The sequence below is a fragment of the Panthera leo genome, chromosome E1 (assembly GCF_018350215.1).
Source record: "Panthera leo isolate Ple1 chromosome E1, P.leo_Ple1_pat1.1, whole genome shotgun sequence".
NCBI lineage: Eukaryota > Metazoa > Chordata > Mammalia > Carnivora > Felidae > Panthera > Panthera leo.
This window is the reverse complement of record NC_056692.1, coordinates 7,118,114-7,138,434: the sequence shown is the minus strand read 5'-3', so window position 1 is coordinate 7,138,434 and position 20,321 is coordinate 7,118,114. Positions and strand designations below refer to the sequence as shown.

At 43.2% G+C, this 20,321-nt stretch overlaps 2 long non-coding RNA genes across 2 annotated transcripts in view; one reads left to right on the top strand and one right to left on the bottom strand.

Annotated features, from left to right (window-relative positions):
• The window catches only part of LOC122205989, a 140,822-nt gene that overhangs the window by 108,719 nt on the left and 11,782 nt on the right, over nucleotides 1-20,321 (bottom strand). The window lies entirely within an intron of this gene.
• On the top strand, nucleotides 9,481-19,556 carry LOC122205986. Its single transcript, XR_006196328.1, has 3 exons — nucleotides 9,481-9,597; nucleotides 10,460-10,566; nucleotides 19,202-19,556. It is a non-coding gene; the product is annotated as an uncharacterized LOC122205986 (long non-coding RNA).

The window sequence follows — 20,321 nt, the reverse complement described above, 5'->3', positions numbered from 1 at the left end:
TAAGCCCAAAACCTTGAAGCAGCCAGCTGGGGCAATTATAGGGCGGATCTTCTTGTTCCCAGTGGTAATCACTCTTGTTCATTGCTCAGTGTCCAGTGCCTTGAATATCATTGTTGCATGTATATTATCCTTTTTTTCCACCCCCCCACCCCCCAGGTCAAGGGGTAAATCTGGTCTCCATTATTCCATTTGTTGGAAGCTGAAGTCTCTCTGGATGGTTTTCCTATGTTTGAGCCTGATCTGATCCAGCTTCTAGATTCCTCTAAAATCTCTGGGCCGACAGAGGGAGTTCCCAGTCTCCTTTCAGAGAGGAGAACAAACTCCACTTACCGGAATTCTGCAAAGGCATCACCTGAGGCAGGTGTCGCACAAAATAATTCTCGTCCTCTTCAGGATTTGCACTTAGCACCTTTTATTGCCCTCAGGCTTATTGCTTGTTTTACTCATGTCAGGGCTCACCACAGCCCAGGAAGTTTGCTGCAGTTTCTGTTTCCAGTAGAAGGGGACTAATTATGGCACTTGGTTAATCCCCACTAGCAAGAACTGCAGGAAAACTTGTGCGTGTATTCTCAGCGTGTTGGACTGGAGACCGAGGGAGTGGAACACATGACCAGAGACCAGCAATTTATTCACATGGATGTGCTTTCCAGTGACTACGGTTTTAACATCCTGACAAAGCTACCTGGAAATGATTCTTAAACATGGCTGAGAAGACTTTATGAAGCTTGGTCAAAAAATGACCTACAACGTGTGAAGTAGAGAGGATCAAATTGCCTTAATATGGCATTATTGAAGATATCAGAAGATGTATGTTAGAACGCATTCATCATAGGAGGTCAGAAAATCCACCAACTGATAACACACCCCACAGCGGGGGTGGGGCGGGCCTCCGAGGACGCCTCCATGTCTAGACAACGAGAGGGGAGTCTATCCTTTGTGGGTGAGAGCTGACAACTTAGTTGGCCCTCTGTGTCAATGGGAATGATGGGTGTCTACAATGGCATCACCAGGCAATGATGCTTAGCTGCCAGAGACGAAGTGGATGTTATCACTGCAATGGACAGAAAGGAAGAGGGTCAGTAAGACTATCTCTGTCAATTGCTGAAGGATCACAGTATCCCAAGGGACAAGATACACAGACTACCCACTGCGGTGTTACCGAAATTGTAAGAAGAAAAGGAAAATGAGAGGCATGGAAATGAAGAATGCCATCAGCTGCAATGGAAAATCGTGATCCTTTACCCAGTTTCCAGATTTAAGTTTAGATCGCAAACCCAGAATTATCCATTCAAGTGGACACCAGCCTCCCGTGGAACTGTATGACATCACCAGTAGCATATCCTGTCGGTATTCCCCGATCCTTTTCCCAAATAACCTGCAGCCGTTCACCAGGGTAACTTCACTGGGGAGGCAGGAACACCCAGCTTTTAAAAGGATGGTTGGATAAGGAGTCTTAACTGACACTGACATCCGGGAACCTTAAGTGTCAATATGGCCCTCCAGTTAGAGTACATTCTAGCATATAGGAAAGCCTTTTATAAAGGGAATCCCGAGTGGCTTTCTAATCCCTAAGTGCATAATTGGGATGAACATATTGAACAATTAGCAATCTCTCACATTGGTTCTCTGAGTTATTCAGTGAGAGTCATCAACGGTAAGGGAACTATTTAGGACAAGACCCAGAAATTGCCCCTTCTCCAGTACCCCAGCCAAGTTTGTAAGTTAGACAAATCCTGCATACTATTAACATCAAAGACGTCGAGAGAGGCAGGGTTTGTGGTCTCGCCCCATTCCCTTTTAATTAAACTGTCTGGTCCCAGCAAACACCAGATGAATCACGGTGGATGAAAGTGAACTTCTGTAAGCCTAAAATCAGCCCCAGTTTCAGCTGCCATGTCAGATGAGAGACCTCTACTAGAACAGAACTGCGCAGTTTCTGGCATCTGGTATGTGGTTATCAACCTGGTGGATGTGTTCTTTTCCAAATCCATCAGTAAAGAATCACAAGCAATTTGCTTTTATGTAAGACAAGAGTGAGTACATGTTCACTCTCTTGCTCAGGGCTATGTTTATTCTCTTGCTCTCCGCCCTGATATAATTCCAGGGACCCTAACTGTCTTGACATCCTACAGAACGGCAAACTGACCCATCATATTGATATTATACTAATCAGATATGGTGAGCAGAAGCAGCAAGCACCTTGGACCCTCGTAAAGGTCCAATGTTTGGGGACATGTGGATAGATTTCTTCTAAGGCGACGGACAAGTTACTGGAACTTGAGCCCACTACCACTAATAAAGTGAAAGAGAATGGAACGAGATGAAGTTGGAGAGGCCAAATCCTATAAAGAATTATAAACCAGGGTAGGGAGCTTAGAATGTACTTACTCTAAGTGCGATGGGGAATCATTGGAAAGTTTTAAATCAAGAAATAGAATCTGATTTATCTCATTTTTAAAGTTTATTTATTTTTGAGAGAGGGAGAAAGGGAGTGAGAGAGAGAAAAAGAGAGAATCCCAAGCAGGCTATGCACTGTCAGTGCAGAGCCCAATGCAGGGCTTGATCTCATGAACTGTGAGATCATGACCTGAGCAGAAATCAAGAGGTGGACGCTTAACTAATTGAGTCCCCCAGGCATCCCTCCCAAGCTTATTTTAATTGCTGAAAGGATTTTAAGAGGGAAGAAAGAGGAGGAAGTCTATCTAGAAGCTATTGATATCATCTGGGTGAAGTAACAGTGCCCTTGATGGAAAGAGCAGCAGGAAGGATGAAGAGACATGACAGATTTGGCATATATTTTGGAAGTAGGGCTTGCAGACCTGTTGAGATCTTGGATACGATTATTGAAGGAAAGACGCAGTCAAAGAAACTGTATTGTCTAAGTCCTGCAACAAGAACTTGTCTATAAGCCTAGAAATGTCTCAGTATGAAACACACCAGATACTAATGTAACCTCTTGGTGACTTGGTTTCTTTGCCTGTAAAATAATACACATCGTAGGATTTTTGTGAGGATTAAAAAATTCACATCTCTAAAACACCAGAACACAGGATGCCTGCATGGCTCGATGGTTAAGCCTCTGGTCTCAGTTTTGGCTCAAGTCATGAGCTCAAGGTTCATGGGGTTGAGCTTCGAGTTGGGCTCCCCGCTGACAGTGTGGAGTCTGCTTGGAATTCTCTCTCTCTCTTTCTCTCTCTCTCTCTCTCTCTCTCTCAAAATAAATGAATAAACTTAAAAAAAGTAAAACACCAGAACAGATCTTGATACATAAAATGCTATTTAAGTATTTAACTTTTCTCCTCCTTCTCCTTCTTCCTCTTCTTCCCCTTCTTATTTATTACTACTATTACTGCTTATTATTATTATTATTATTATTATTATTATTATCTGTGATTATAGCTTCTTTCTCTTCCCAAGTATTTTTGTTTCTCTACTTTGTCTTCAATCATAGGGGTTTACTTCACTGCCTTATTTTTTCAAGCAAGATTTTGATTTTATTTTTCTTCTTCCTTTTAACTTTTCCCCTTTACTGTGGTGACTTCACCTTTGCTCTATGTTTGCTTTTTGCCTTCAGAAGTGTTAATATGGTTGGCCACAACTTGGCCATGGCTTTCACCCATTAACACTAAATATCTGACTGTGCCTGCAGTTAAGCTAGCACAGTTTGCAAGAAATTCTTCTTCTAACAAGATATTGTTTTGGCTTCTGAATTCTCAAATCACAGCTCTCCTCTGGGCTCCAGGGCACCTGGTTTGATTCAAAGTCAAGCGTCATCAGCCCTCAGGTGGGAACGTTAGGGAATGGAGTGTGAGAATGGTTTGTCAAGGATTGTGCCTCCCTTCTGATAGAAACTTCATAGCTGACCTAACTGCCCCAGAAAAAGAGAAGAGCTTAGGTCTTACAATCTGTAACACACTGGGAGTTGATAGTTTGCAAGCACCCTGAAGAGAAGCCAATGGTGCATCAGTGCAATGGATCAGTGTGTCAAACCCCATTAGTTCTAGGAAACTAGGAGGTGTTTTACAGGTGATTCTCTGCGCTTAGAACTCAGGACAGTGGGAAGGGGTAAGACTTCGTGGGCTGTGCCTTGCTGAGCTGGGGTGCCAAATTGATCATCTTTCCCAAGGAACCAAGAGTTGAACCAGAGCTCAGAGGCGCACCACAGGGCAGGATGTTTTTCCATTATGACCCTGATTTGTGAACAGAATCTGCTTTTTTTTACAGTGCTGTCAGAATACTTGTTTATTTCCCATGGGTTAGTTAGCCACCAGCTCTCTTAGCAACACGAGATTATTTTCACAGTTAACTTCTGCATTGCTAGATTATTTCTACTTACTTATCCCCGTACATTTGATATGGTTCTTACTGCCTCCTGGCCTGCTCTTTTCAAACAGCACGTTTGGTACTCAGTCATAAACAAAGACTATAATCATAAACAAAGCTTCCTAATGAGAGTTCTACATGCCAACAGAACCCGATTCTCAGAACTCAAGGAATATAAAGCCGCCAGAGGCTCAAGCAAAAAGTCCCCAGACCGCAGTGGAGGGTACAAGCGACAGACCGGGACTAAGGGCTATCACCAGAAGGAAGTTTCCTAGAAAAGAGGGAAGGCATCCACTGATCCGAGACCACTTCATAGCACTGGGGATCGTGAATACTCTCGAAAGCCAAGGGATGTTTTAGAATCCCTGTAGCAACCAGGGGCACTGTCCCAGATCGCTTTGTGTCGCCACAACAAACAAAGGAAGGAAACTGTTTGTCACTGAGGTGATATTACACAGCCGGTTCCAGCTGTAGCTCTGTCTCAGCTCCACAGATGAAACTCAAGTCTTGCACAGTAAAGCTAGCATAGATCCAAACTTCCTTACTGTCTCCATCTGGGCCTCCGATATTTGAAGAGAATCGCAGGCACGTTTTTGAACAAATCCCTCCAGATTCCGAATGCGAGATAAACAGATAAATAATCTATTTTATATGCAAGATAAATAATCCCACTGGTAGACAGGATGAGTAAAAAGAAAAAAAAATATCAAGAGTATGAAAAAATCAGGCGGTTCGAAAGAGAAGGTTTTGCAATGGGGCCAATTCCTACCACGACATCATGTTCCATTTGAGCACAAAGCTCGAAGCAGCCACCTTCAAGCAAGACTTTGGGTCGTTTCAAGACCAAAGCACAAGTCTAACCAGAAGAAACTCACCGAGGCAGATCTAAGATCCTGTCTTTGGATCTCAGGGGCTTATTTCGCAAACGCGGAACTCTTCAGGTGTGTCTTAGAAGCAGAACATAAGCAGAAATTCTTGTGAGCCTGAGCTGACATAAGTTCAAAATGTTTCAAACACCTGATGTGTTCATTTTTAAACCTTTAACAGAATCTTATGCTGGCTCGAGAGACATCGAATCAAGGCAACAGTTTCACTCTTCACTGGCCTCATCGTTGCTGGGAACACCACTCAGAGGAGATTCAGACAAAATGGAGCACAAGGGGGTTGGATGGCTGGCCAGATGGTGAAAAAAAGAGAAAACGTTTGAAGGAAGCACGACGTCAAGACACTGTGAAACTCAGTGTGTTTGTTTTAACCTGGAGAGATTATGAAACCTATCTTCAACAATTTAAATGGTTCCCATGCAGAAAGAGATGGGTCTATTTTTGTATGGTCTGATGTGAAAAATGAGGTAAAAAAAAAAAAAATGAGATGTATCAGTCCCTGTAAAAAAAAAAAAAAAAAAAAAAAGCTTTCTATTATAGCTATTCAAGACAAAATAAGGGTTGGGATTTGTATGTTCTGTATTACTGGAAGAACTTAAGAACAGAAATGAGTATTTGCTCAAACATTGTTTGGAGCTGAATTTAATGGTCATTGAGGCTGTTCTATTTCTATGATTGTGTGAGTCTTGATGTTAAGCCCTTGTAAAGCAAGTGCTATGTTATGGGTCTTTACATTCTAGTGTCTTCCCCAGTGCAAGCATATAATGCAGGGGGTTGATATATAGGACTAGATATTTTTTTTTTTTTAATTTTTTTTTTTTAATTTTTTTTTTTTTTCAACGTTTATTTATTTTTGGGACAGAGAGAGACAGAGCACGAACGGGGGAGGGACAGAGAGAGAGGGAGACACAGAATCGGAAACAGGCTCCAGGCTCTGAGCCATCAGCCCAGAGCCTGACGCGGGGCTCGAACTCAAGGACCGTGAGATCGTGACCTGGCTGAAGTCGGACGCTTAACCGACTGCGCCACCCAGGCGCCCCAAGGACTAGATATTTTTTAACCCTTGGGGTACTCAAATTTTTCCAAGTGCTAAACAATTATTTCCAAGCAAACAAAACACAACACAGAGAGAAACTCCTAAAAGAAACAGGAAAAGAGAATTATACCATTTGTCAATCAAGTCAGCAAAATTTCGACCATCGTCACACAACGTTGTAACCTTAAAATATAAACATCGTGATGGGACAGGGGGAAAGAAAACCCTCTTTTTGTTGCATTTTCCTATATAAGAGAAACTCATAAATCATTATTTTATAGTTTTCTCATTTCCTTTTATTTAGTTTTAAACTAAATTTATAGGACTTATTCTTGTGAAACAAATAACTTTATTAAAAGACCTGAAAGAGCCAAGAACACAATTTTGATATTTTTAATATTTTCAAGACAAAGTACATCCCTTTGTTTATAATAATTCACTATAAGCCCAAACTGCAATCTTCAACCTAAGTAGTGACTTTACTCAGTTCACTGAGCTCCTGGTTTGTTATCGCAGAATTGCTTATGGAGATTAGCCTGATGGAAATAATTATCATTAAGAATTGTATACGTTTATAAGGAAAACCAAATATTTAAAATTTTACTTTTCTAGGAAAACACACACAGATTAACTTCTGTTGCAAGGAAAGATCATCTTAAGTAGAGTTAGGAATAACAACTCAAATATTCCTATTATATTTTGGTCTCACTCTGTTAAAAAAAAAGTCACTCAGACACCCCAAGAGTTCACATTAAAAAAATTTTTTTTAATGTTTATGTTTGAGAAAGACAGACAGAGAGTGAGCAGGGGAGGGGCAGAGAGAGAGAGGGAGACACAGAATCCAAAGCAGGATCCAGGCTCTGGGCTGTCAGCACAGAGTCCAAGGCAGGGCTCGAACCCAAGCCTGCTTTGAACCCACGAACCGAACCGTGAGATCATGACCTAAGCCAAAGTCAGATGCTTTAACCAACTGAGCCACCCATGCACCCCAAGAGTTCACATTTTAAAATCTGCATTGCAGGTGGCTCAGTCGGTTGAGCATCTGACTTCGGCTCAAGTCATGATTTTGCGGTTCGTGAGTTCGAGCCCCCATCAGGCTCTGTGCTGACAACGCAGAACCTGCGTTGGATTCTCTGTCTTCCTCTTTCTGCCCCTTCCCTGCTTGCGGTCTCTCTCAAAAATGAATGAACATCTTTTATGAATAAATGAATGAATGAATGAATGAATGAATGAATGAATAAAATGTGGGTTTCAACTTCACTTGAAAAAAATCAAAAGGTCTGGCCACACTGGGACCCCATTGCCTCATGACAGCAACAAGCAGCAAGTGAGCTCTCCACTCCTTAGAAAGGACATGCTCTTGCCAGTCTGCCAAGCGCTCCATGACCTTGTAGTGTATTACACCTAGCCTCTCTCACTCATGAGCATACTTGCTGGCTTTGCCCGGCAATCACTGATTTCTGACCATGAGCCCAACTACACACATGGATGTCTGTAGGAAGCATCAGGGTAACCCGTGCCTCCCATGATTCCACTAGCCAGCTCTGTACAAATGCTTTCATGGAATCTAGAGTTGATACATGCCTTCTGGGATGAAGGTGATTCCCAAGACCCACCACGAGAGCCCACATGACAAGGACAGAAGAGACCCCATGCTCCCTATGGGTAAGCAAGACACTTGACCATTTGCCTAGTTGAAAAGGTAGGAGTGCGGGGGAAATTGTCCCAACTTACAACCTTTAACTACATGACGATCACAGGCATTAGATGAAGAGAGGAAGGAGGATTCAAAGGAAGACTTTTAATTACTCTGGCTTTGCAATGGCCAAGTCGTGGGTTAAGCGCGAGGTCTGTCAATGCCCTGCAGCCAAGCCCAACAGGAATACGCCTGATGTTAAACGAATGGGGTTTTATTACTCCTTTCACGAGGGAGAAAAAACACCACAGACAAGAGTGTGGGAGGGTGTACCTCAGTGAGAAAATGTTAGAAAGCACAGAGTTTCGGTTGGGTTAGTTGGGGAATGGTCTACAAAAGCAAGCGGTTCCCTCCAGCTCGGAAGCTGTCAGAGAGCGGGGCAATTTCATGACTCGGTATTTCGTGGGTGTCACGGTGACTTTGTTTTTATCTGTTCTAAGACAAGATTCTGAAGCAGCCCTGTTTTTGTTTCCTTTTCTTGTTGTCTCAGAGTGATTGTGTCTGAAGTTGGTGCTCTGTGGAATTACGTGCTCCAGGAAAACAAAGTGGCCTGGCTGTGGGCATCAGGCAGCCCTGTAATAACATTGAGGTCCAGCTGGGAATGTTAGGTCAGTCTTAACAGAGCTTTAGAGTGTCCAAAATGCGGTCGTGGATATGAATTGGCTTAACTAATGGTAAAACAATTAAGGTAAAACAAACAGAAGATATTTTCACATGAATGTCTCTCATACAGCCCTCAGTTACATGCCAGCGGGATTGAAGCAGACCCCCCCCCCGCCTTTAAACTGAGCTCAACTGGAGGAAAAGAAGGGGCAGGATAAGGGGGTTCTCCTACAACATTACTGGAACCATTCCCAGAGACAGTCACCTCCGTGGGGTCCCATCTTCAGGAAACATGCCCTTCACCTTCCATCCTCTGCTTGTCATGGCAGGTGACCAGTCATCCGCCCCAGAATCAGTGTCCTTGTGAAGAACAGAAACTATTTCCCAGAGAAGAGGGGACACCTTGAGGAAAAGCTTCCATCACACAGACAAGAACAGGTGCAGTGTTTGGCTTCCCTGACCAGCTGACATGGGCTCAGCTCTGGGGCCTCCGTCCAAGTGTGTCCCCTGATGCGGGGAGTGCCTGGTGGGGGCAGGAAGTGGGTGTGGAGGATGTGCAGCAGGAGACCAACCTCTGGCCTACAAAATATCAACTGTAGTCAGGAGGGAATGCCACTTGTTTACAATTTAAAATTTGTAAGTAGGAAGTAGGAATTAATAGTAATTGGTGGGTTCCGGTTGGCACATGATGTTTCAGAATATTGCAGAAGCCCTCAACTTCATGGGACTCCCCCAGGCCACCCTTGGACATTGGGATGTTAGCGGTCACAAGGTGTTTGGTGTTGGCCTCCACCATGGGTTCGAATCCCAGGCCTCTTGTGGAGAAGGAAGAACAGGGCTCTGTTGTCAGGCAACCCTCCCTCAGTTCAAATCTTCATGGCCTTAAATATGACATCAGTGTTCCATCCATGTCATAGAGGTCCCCTCATCTGCGACGTAGAGAATGCAATACACTTACTTCAGTAGGTTTTCACTCTAAGTGTTGAATGAATTGATGCTTGTTGGTTCAGTGCTGGCCTCCCAATGCTTGCGGCCTCCACTCTGGACATTCCCCCGTAAGTCCCTCCCCATCGGATTTCCTATTTTTCCCCCCCTTTGGGGAACACACCATTCAGCCTCAGACCAAAAGCCTGTCTTGCCATCTCTTCTTCTGAAGCCTGTTTTCTCTTGAAATTTACTCTTCTGGAAGGCATTCTCATCACCGAACATATTAGCTCACTCCTTGCCTAGGATTAGTTTGGGAGGTGTGACAACCCTTGAGAAGGTTATGCCCCGATGAGGAAGATAGGAAAGAGACCATGGAAGAGTAAGTCAGGTGCCATTTTGGTCCGCTTTTCGATTTTGATTTGGGTGGACCGGACGCCGAAACCCAGTAACTACTCGGGACAAGTGATTGGCTTTCCTGGATTTATTTCCGAAGCCATGTTTGTGTTCAACAGGGAAAGTGACTGTGTTCATCTTACAGTCTGTTATAAAGATTAAAAAAAAGAGAGAGAATTATGAACACAACTGTAAACCCCTCTAAAGGACCCACGTTTCAGCGTGGGTCCCAGAGAAATCCCAGAGAAATCCAGGATTTCTTTTTCGTATCATGATGTTTTAACATTAATCAAAATCAAGTTCCCTGACTAAAGGGACAGTCTGGGCCACGCTCAAGGACCCACTTCCCTAAGTCATCAAATTCTCCTCCAGTTTCTACGAAAACCATTCTTTCCCTCCCACAGCATCTTCTGTCTTCCTAGGGAAACGAAACCCTTTTTGATCTACAGCCCTAGCCGACCCAGAAGCATTTTCCATTGAACATTGTGCCAGAATACTGCCAGCTGGTCCGCCATTCACCAGCCGATAATTACCTCCCAATATTGGTCATAACCATCCACTTAATATGCTTCTGTTCTAAAATTCATCTTCTTATAGGGGAAGATTTCTGAACTTGAAGTGAGAGCAGCACCATCGGAGATTGTGTTTAAAAGGGTTTGTGTCTCCATCCTACGATGCTTCTTATAATTGACGTGGGATGGGAGGTGAGTAAATGTTGAAGATTATCAGGAGATACTAAGGAGCCCTGTGGGAGCAAAGATGGTGGCCAGAGCAGAAATATCTTAACGCTCTGTTATTCTGACATTTCTGTATTTCAGGATTTTAAGATTTCATCATTTAGCTCCATATGTTTAGAAGCCTGATTACTGTATCTAAGGTGATGCATGATGAAAGAAAGTGAATTTAGAAACACCAGTAAGAAAACTTCCAGCTTATTGTGTATTATTTGAAATCACATTATGTCTATTCCACGGTTAGGCAATTCCTGTTTGTAGAAGTGGACACACAACGCATCAAGCCTTCCCACTTTTGCTACACTGAGTCAAAATTCCCACCGAAGTAACCACAGAAGCACCACAGTCACTGAGTTGGGCTTTTTATTTTTCTCTTGTCTCTTCTATTTTCAGAGAATCCTGGCATGATGTCTTCAGCTTTTCCATGACTAGGCTTCCACATGTTACGTCTTGTTCCTCACTATCAACTTTCATCTTTCTCAACAGATACCTTTCCTTGGTTTTTGTTTTTTCTTTTTTAAGTTTTTTTTTTTTTTAATTTATTTGAGAGAGACAGAGACAGCATGAGTGGGGAGGGGTACAGAGACAGGAAAAGAGAGAATCACAAGCAGGATCTACACTGTCAGTGCAGAGCCCAACGCGGGGCTCGAATTCACGGAAACATGAGATCATGACCTGAGCCAACACCGAGAGTCAGACACTTAACCCACAGAGCCACCCAGGTGCCCCCACCTTGTGTTTTCAAACATAATGGCACATCGCCTGCAGGAGAAAGGTGGGAAGGTGCAGAGATGTTTGGGGGCTTAGCGTTACACTCTTTCACAATTAGCCCTTAGTGTGACTTTCTCTCTAGTTCCTACCTGTGCGTGAAGGGACTCTTGACATGTTACATAACTTTTCTGAGTCTAAGGAGTGCTGCTGTGAACATAAAATGCATCTGGTATAGAGCATAGCTACCCACCAATGTTGGATGTTTATCTTGATGTGCCACAGTACAGATAAATAGACTACATGTCTTTTAAGCCACTGAATAGAGTTGGATCTATAATGTTTACCCGAAGATGTAGGTAGGTGCGAGGGTGGAGACTTCCGGGGTTCCCTTAATATCTCTCTTGTTTTCAAATATCTGTATGGATGAGACTTTCCTATTCTTTCAGTAAATCATGGTCATGAAACATCCTGGCCGACAAAATATGACCGTATCACTCTAAAATAGTCATTTGCCAATGTGAGATTCTCCAGCTCTCTCTGTCCCTCCTATGGGAACCAAGAAGGTTGGATGTTTTTGACTGTTCAGCTGCAAGATGGTTAAGCCTCTGTCAATCCCCAGGGAGAACCATGGGGCAGAACCACCTCCACCCATAATGGACATTCAACAAAAGTAAAAATTGTATCTTTGTTGTATAAAGCCACTGGAGTTTTGGGTTCGCTGTTGCTATAGTGCATTACCAGCCTACATTGATTAACACAGATGCCCAAGACCTCCCCAATGTAGAGAGCTGGATATCATCAGGTACATTATTTCCATTAGCAAATACACTAAAAATGAACTTCCAGATAAAGATGACAGATTAAACACATGTGTGTGTACCCCTTCCCTCCCAAAACCCCATTATAAGGAAAACAATGGGGAATTTCATAACATAAACATAAAGATAGAGCAGGAGGGACAACAGCAACAATTTTTTTTTTAAGTAGGCTTCACACCCAACATGGAGCCGAATGCGGGGCTTGAGCTCACGACCCTGAGAGCAAGACCTGAACTGAGACTGAGAGTAGGGTGGTTAAACAACTGAGCCACCCAGTTACCCCGCAGAGCAACAAAATTTTAAAATCTAAAAGCAGATGGATGAGTAATAAGAGGCTTATTATTTAAGAAGGCTGAATTGAAGCCAATGGTAGAGAAAACAGATTATACCACAAAACCCTCAAAAGTTTCAGTGAGCATACATATGAGCAGCTTCTGGAAGTGGAGGTAAAGGGAAAATAGGGGCCTAAAATAAGAAGGCTTGGTTGAAATCACGTTAGAAATTAGTTTCTATTCAATGTAATTGGGCAAACAAAGATTGGGTACAATGAGGAAATCCCACAGTCTCCCAGAGAGAAAAATAAATGAAAAGTTCTACACAAAAGATCAAGAATCCCGGGGGCTCCTGACTTCTTAACAGGAAATCCTGAAGATGTAAAGAAAAGCATGAGATATTTTCCTATCCCTATTCTTAAAACTATGTACCCAGCTAAACTATCAACCAAGTGTCAGGCAGAAATATAAACCGTTTCAGCAACTGAAGTCTAAAAAAATTTACCTCCTATTCATCCCTCCAAGAAAAGCTACTGGAGGACATGCTCCACCCAAACTAGGGAGTAAACCCAGAAATAAGTATTGAGATCAAAGAAACAGGGTATCCACTCAAGAGAAAAGAAATGAAAAATCACCAGGATGGTGAAGATCGGAGAACCTCAGATAACCCTTGTGGAAGAAAACCATTCCACACTGAAACAAGCTGTGAAGGGATTTCTTAAATTAAAGTGTCAGCATGACTAATGTGAATGAGTGTATTGAGAAGAGATTCAGATGACTTCTGGAGAGTCTCTGTTACCCTGGTAATAAATACGTAGACTACTGAGCAAAGTTACAGCCTCATCTTCCCTAGCAGGAAGTGAAAAGGTATAAAGCTAAAAAATCAAGAAGAAGGGGCGCTTAGGTGGCTCAGTCAGTTGAGTGCCCAACTCTTGATCTCAGGGTCATGATCCCAGGGATGTGAGATCGAGCACCACGCTGGGTTCCATGCTGAGCAGGTAGCCTGCTTAAGATTCTCTCTCTCCCTCCACCCCCTCTCCACAGCTTCTGCATGTGTTCTCTCTCTCTCTCGAATTAAAAAAAAAAAAATCAAGAAGCAGAAAGACCAACACATCATTTAGAGATATGCAGGAAAACACCACAGTCATCAGCTGGAAGAGGTGATAGTGACTTTTGGGGACCTGGGGGAGGGTACAGACGAAAAGGGAATTGACAATCGGCATATCAACTCCTGTAAGTTTAATTGGCTCTTTACACGTTGTACCTGAGTCAATGTTGGACCCTCCACTGGCCTTCCTCAGTAGCCGTGGAGGGTCCCATTCTCGCCTCAGGACTCTGCCCTGACTGGGACCATATTCGGTCCTCTTTGGGTGGATGGTGGGGGGGTGCTCTGCCAATGGACCTCTTTTCAAGCTGTGCAAGCAGAAAGCACATAAGCACGTTAAGGTCTCATCTCAAAAACTCAGAGTAAGCCAAGCAAGGTATTTGCCTGGAAGCAGGGAGTTTTAGGTCATTTCACTGGTCTGCACAATCCCTTTCCTATTATTTTTCCCTTTCTGGAAGACAGTGCTGCCACTTTATTTATAGAGTTCATGTCAACTATTACATCCAAAGTGAAAATCCCACAGCCAGCCGTCTGTGTGCCAGAACTGAGGACCAGTCGAGCTCGGCTGGCAACCCTTCAATTAATTATGCTGCTAATTGCCACACAAGCTGCTCATTCATTTAACATCATTCAACAAATATTTCCAGCTCTTGTTGATGATGATCTTGGCATTTTTCCAGGGCTCTGTGGGGAAGACTGGTACTCCCTTCTTCAGTGACCCATTCCAGATGTCTCTATTTGTTTGTGATTTTCTTGGCTCTATTTTCCATCAAACCAGTCTACTTTACAATTTTCTAAAATTCCTTAAAATATCTGCTGATAAAAACTTCTCTGTCTTCTGGGACTGCTAAGGATTTCATTTTGTTCTTTTACTCCTTTAGTTATTTTCCTGGGATTTGAAGAAGAGCTGGTGGAGGTATATATTTGTTTAATCACCATCTTGGTATAGAAGCCATGTTCCTAACCTTCATTCATTTCTTAATTTGCTCTGAGTACATTTACAAGAAGTGTGTGTTGGTTGCTGCATCTTCAACAAACTGCTGTATCTTCTGCACCCTTGCATTTCCAAGAATTTTTAGCACCCTCTGACATAAACAACAGCTGGGTATAAAATCCTGGTCTCACAATCTTTCCACCTTGAATCTTGTAAGTGTTGCCCCACGGTGGTCTGATATTTGCAGTCACCATCTGGTGACAGACTGCTTCTAGCTCTCATTTCTGTTGTTGATTTCCTTCCACTTACTTACTGCATTTTCCCACTAAACATGATGTTTAAAAACTTATGTCTAGAATATACCTCAGAGTGGCTCTCATTTTACTTCATCATGTCTCATACCTCATATCACATCTCCTATCCTTTCCCAACACATAAGATGCAATCCTTTGTCATGCATTTATCTCTTTTCCACATATGTCTTTATACTTTCTCTTAAATCTCTCCTTTTTCTTCCAATTGAAGCACTTCTTTGATGAGAAAAAAAAAACTCTTGTAAATTTTCTATCACTTCACTGTCAGGCCATGTTGGAAACCTAGTCCTCCCTTCCAAATACCCTTCCTTGCAGAGTTCTTCCAAATACTAAGTGATCTGGGGCAAGATTTTCCACGTGGCATTTCCACATGGCTGTCATCCCTGACTCCCCCTTCTTCCTGATACCCACATCTAATGAATTTAAAGTCACTTCTACCTCTTAAAAATTTCTCACATCTACCTACTTCCCTCCATTCCCAGGGCCACTAAAGATTACCTTTCCCTCCCTAAATTCTTGTGGTGGCCTCCTAATTGATCTCCCACAATTAGTCTTGCTGTTCCAGTGCTCATTCTTCACGTTATCACTGGAGAGTCCTTTTGAAAACACACATGTAATCATTACTAAAAGTCTTTATCTTTGTGTCACATCCTCAATCCTAAAATAATGGCTAAAGTGAATCCTAGAGACGACAAGATCATTTGTAACGTAGACTCTGGTTTTCCTTCACTCTCATTAACTCATCTTTGAGTTTTCCAGGCTTACAGGAATTTTTCCTGTTGTTTTCCCCACTCTCTCCCAGTGTTGAGACTTTCTCCAGACTGTGACCTCCACCTGGATTACATCCCTTTCTGCTCCCTGAGATTTTTTTTTTTATTTATTTATCCAGATAATGCCTGCGTATTCTTCAAGTCTGCTAAAATATCGTGTCTTCTGGAAAAATCACTCCTGATCCCCTCGGCCAATTAAAGTGCCCCTCTTATAAGCTTGCCACTTCTCTCCCAGAACTTTCTGTGCTTTGTGCTGCTGGTTGAGACTGGTCTGCCTTACGAGGCAGATCTGGCTCTGTTGGAACAGGGACCACGTCCATCCTCGCTCAGGGCCATGATATAAAGGTACTTGATCAGTTTCACCCAATGAACAACTTTATTAAATAAATCTTCTCTGGGATTTAAATGAAATGTAACCCTTATTCATTTTAGCAACTTTCTCTTCTCTTATTTTGGTGATTTCTTCTCCCTGATCTGCTCTATTTTTGCTTCTGTTATTCTTAATACACAAAACGTGTCTCCTTTCATTTTTTTTCTCATCCACTTAGAGTCAGGATGCTTCTCCTCTGAGTTCTGACTTTCTTCAATTTCCTTCTACTTGAGTGATTCAGTGTCCTGTGGCGGTCTCTCTTCAGTTCACTCCTTTCATGGCATTTTAAAATTTAACCAGCTTGCTTTTTGTCTGTAAACAATCTGCCTGACTTCAGATCTGTACCTTTTTATGACTGCCTACTCTAGCTGCAAAGATGCTAGGTCCTCTCACACTTGGCCAGAATACCAATTAGAGATTTCCTAACACTGTATTCTCTCTCATGTAGGAATTTCATTTCACGGGCTACCTTGGAGAGATTTTGCAGATTGTTTCTCCTCTTTGGCACAATCTTTTCTCAGCGGATTTTCAAGTTTTTCGTTTAATTCCAGTTAGTGAACCTACGGTGCTCTATTAATTTCTGGTGTAGTGATTCAACACTAAAATAAATCAGCCGGTGCTCATCACAAGCGCGCTCCTTAATCCACATTGCCTATGCCACCCATTCCCCTCTTTGTGTCTCCTTTTTCTGTTTGCTCACCCTTAAAGTGGTGAGTAAATGGGTTTAGTTTGATCTGCTTTAACTGTAACACTTCTAAGTCTCTCAAACTCAAGAAAAGAAAGAATGAGAAGGCTACTTTTACATTGCCACTTGAGGTCCACTTCTCCGTAAGGAGGAGCAAATGCCAACTGTGAAGGATGCTTTTGTGCCTCAGGCTACACTTCCCAGTTGTAGGACCGGAAGTCTGCAGAATCAGTGCCTGCTTTACTGGTATGGCTCCTGCTGGTGTAAGTCAAGGACAAATACCACAGCTGGTTTCCCTGCCCCATGCGATTGCTGGTGCTTTGAGCTGTTGTCAGAGGTAGGAACAAAGCTCACCCAATGCCAACCTGTCCAAGTTGAGGAACACCTGCTACTTCTAGATACCTGGGCGCCTTTCAGGGAGTCCCTCAACTTATTCTGCAGTCAGGCTTCAAGCACCGAAGCCCATTCACCAATACCTTCGCTTCTTCAATCTGTGCTACAAAAGAACCTTAAGATTTCTGACATATTGATGGCAGCCATTAGTAATTTCTAAGATGGGTAAAGATTTTTCTCTATTCCTTCTTGGTCACCTAAGTGGGAATACGATGACTGCCATCTTTACCCAGATACTCTTTCCAGAACTGCGCTGTAACAGCATTGGCTTCCTTTGTGCTGTGCCCCCCGTTACGTATTTCTAGGCTGTGACTTTTCTTCATCTGCACCGAAAGGCTGAACAGCCTCTGATACCTTTACACAATGGCTCCCCCTTCTGGTCCCACAAGGAGCAGCAAGTCCGTTTTGTACTTGGGGAACAACTCTCCCCCAGAATACTGATCAGGCTTGAGTAAAGCTCAGAAGTTCTCAGCTGGAGCAGACACCTCTCTATTAACCGGGTAATTCAAATTCCTGAGAAGCTTTCAGTGTTTCTTAGGAGACCGCCAGCAGGAAATCTGAGAGCAACAACATCTGCACATCAAGGATACTCTCCAGTTCTGAGCCCATGGATGTGAAGGTCCTGACTTCATCGGGACTCTTCAGACAGTCAACAGGGAAACACAAACCCTGTGTACTGGGAGAGGGCATGTGGAAAAAAGAGTATTTGGAGTCCACCTGTAACTACGCCGTCCTCAGAGACTTGGAGCACTGGGCTTCTCGTGAGTTTACAAGGAAACTGTGGGATTGAAAACACGCGCACAAGTTCTCATTTTTCGTAACAAGATAAAGATGGGATAATATAATGCTCTTAGTGTCCATCCTTCCTTAATGACCCATAGTGGTTTAAAAGCCACAGTCTGATTGGCGTTTTAGGATGTGATCGAACTCAGAAGTATGAAATTTAATCGAGAAGAAGCGTCTCTGCTGTTCATGAAGCTAAAAAAATGACGAAAAACCTGAGAAAACTTTTGTTTTTTCTTTCCAGCTTATGGTGCTCTCAATATACACGTGTTTTGTGTTTGGAAGTCTGACCTTTTATTTCCTCGTTACCTCAGGCTATAGATTCAAGTCAAATAATAGTTATGTGTGGGTACGTGTGTGTGTGTGTGTGTGCGTGTGAATATATATACCATTTTATTTTTATATACCTTTTAATATAAAAATAGTCATTTCTACATATGTAGATGAATGTGTTTGCCATTGGAAATGACTGTCAAAATGGGGCACCTAGGTGACTCAGTCGGTTAAGTGTCCAACTTCAGCTTGGGTCATGATCTCATGGTTTGTGAGTTCGAGCCCCGCGTCGGGCTCTGTGCTGATGGCTCAGAGCCTGGAGCCTGCTTCGGATTCTGTGTCTCCCTCTCTCTCTGCCCCTCCCCTCCTCGTGCTCTGTGTCTCTCTGTCTCAAACATTAAAAAAAAAAACTTTTTTAATATCATTAAAAAACACTTTGGGAATAATTAAATGAACTAAAATAATCTTTTCCTTGTGCTTAGAGACATCACTTAATAAAATCACATTGTTAAGGATAACACGCCTAGAGGTTCCCGTAATGTGCACAAATTGCTATTTTTCATGCACTAGCTGATTCTCTCCAAGGCTTTTCTGATTTTACTTGGGACTCCTTCTATAGCTTCTGCCCACTTCAGAGCTTGCTTATGTGGATCTGCCCAAGGAACTACTGATACATGTCTACATGCTTTCAAAATGCTTGACATTCAAAGAAAACCGTGTATCGAAAAGTTGTTAAAAGCAAATTATTTTTAAAAACTCAAGCTGCAGAGAGATGACATTTGTCCTTGCTTCTTGCCTTACACTCACAGGCATGAGGGGAGGTCGCAGAAGTGGTCACCCAAGGAATCCTATTTCCTACTGGTTTTGGAACTTTTTGTAAAAGTAGTCATGGGGTGGGGGGCACACCTGGGTGACTCAGTCGGTTGAGCATCTGACTTCGGCTCAGGTCATGATCTCACGGGCAGTCCGTGAGCTCCAGTCCCACACTGGGCTCTGTGCTGACAGCTTGGAACCTGGAGCCTGCTTTGGATTCTGTCTCCCTCTCTCTCTGCCCCTCCCCGACCCACACTCTGTCTCTCTCTAATATAATTAAACGTTAAAGAAAAAATTTTTTTAAGTAGTCATAAGAACCAGCAGGGATGTTATTAATGGATCTACTATTTATTCTACATTTCAGGAAACAGTAATTTCTTTGAGTAACCCCCACCCCCAATCCCAGTGTATCATGTGGCTGAGGTAAGACACCACTTTGGCCAATCAGAGCAACCAATCTCCCCTCCCTAGCGACTGGGATCTGGATGGCCAGCGAAAATCCCTGGACTCTCACAAAAGTGACCGGAGAAAGATGTTCCCCTTATGCTGGATTGAACCTGGCAGGCAGCCACCTTGTCACCCCCTGGAACCCAAGAACAAACCAACATGGAGCAGAGAGAAGAGGACAGCTGTGTCACCCGAGGCACTAGATCCGTCTAAGCTTAAAGCCTTGAGCCCCTCAGTTACACAAAAGAATACCATCCTTTAAAAAACTGTTATTGTGTTTTCTATCATTTGCAATGGGAAAAGTTCCAACTGAGTTTTTAAAAAAATCACTGAGGTTCGATCTTAAAACTGAAGAATCACAATCCATCAGGATGAGACTTACACACACACCCCAGTGCCGTGGTGAGAATAACCAGAGTGAAGGAGCGAGGGAGGGTTGGACGACGAGATTGACTTTCCCTTGCTCCCTGCCTCTGTCAACAGGCACACAGATGTGGCTGTGATGGGGGCTGAGTGCCTCAGGGTGACTTTAACCCACATTGTACCTTTCAGCCCAGAGCACCCTCCTTGTAGATCTAGGATCTCCTCATACAGCTTGTTTGGGTTTGGGTTCGGTCTTCTTAGAACTAGAATTCCAAACAGAAAACTAGTCCAGCATTTCTTTGGTTATGATGTAGAAGGACACTCTGAAAAAGTCAAGTGGTAGCAGAGCTGCTGGGATCGGAACTGGGGTGGGGGTCTTAGAGCAGTAGCACCCCCCCCCCCCCACACACCCACCCAGCTTTCTCACTAGCCTCCCTGGGCCTCCTGGTCCCTCCGATCCCAGAGGCTGAGGACCTGCCTGGAGCTGGGAGAAACCACAGAGCCCTGTGAGCAATTCTCTAATCGTGACCAAGAAGCATCTCCTTCAGACGTACTCAACTTCCGTAAGTAATAGATAAGTAGGTTCTAATAGTGTAACATGTAATGAACAGTCCAGTTGTCTAAAAATACAGCTCTTTGTGAGTCTGCTGCTTCCACAGAGGAGAGTACTGTAA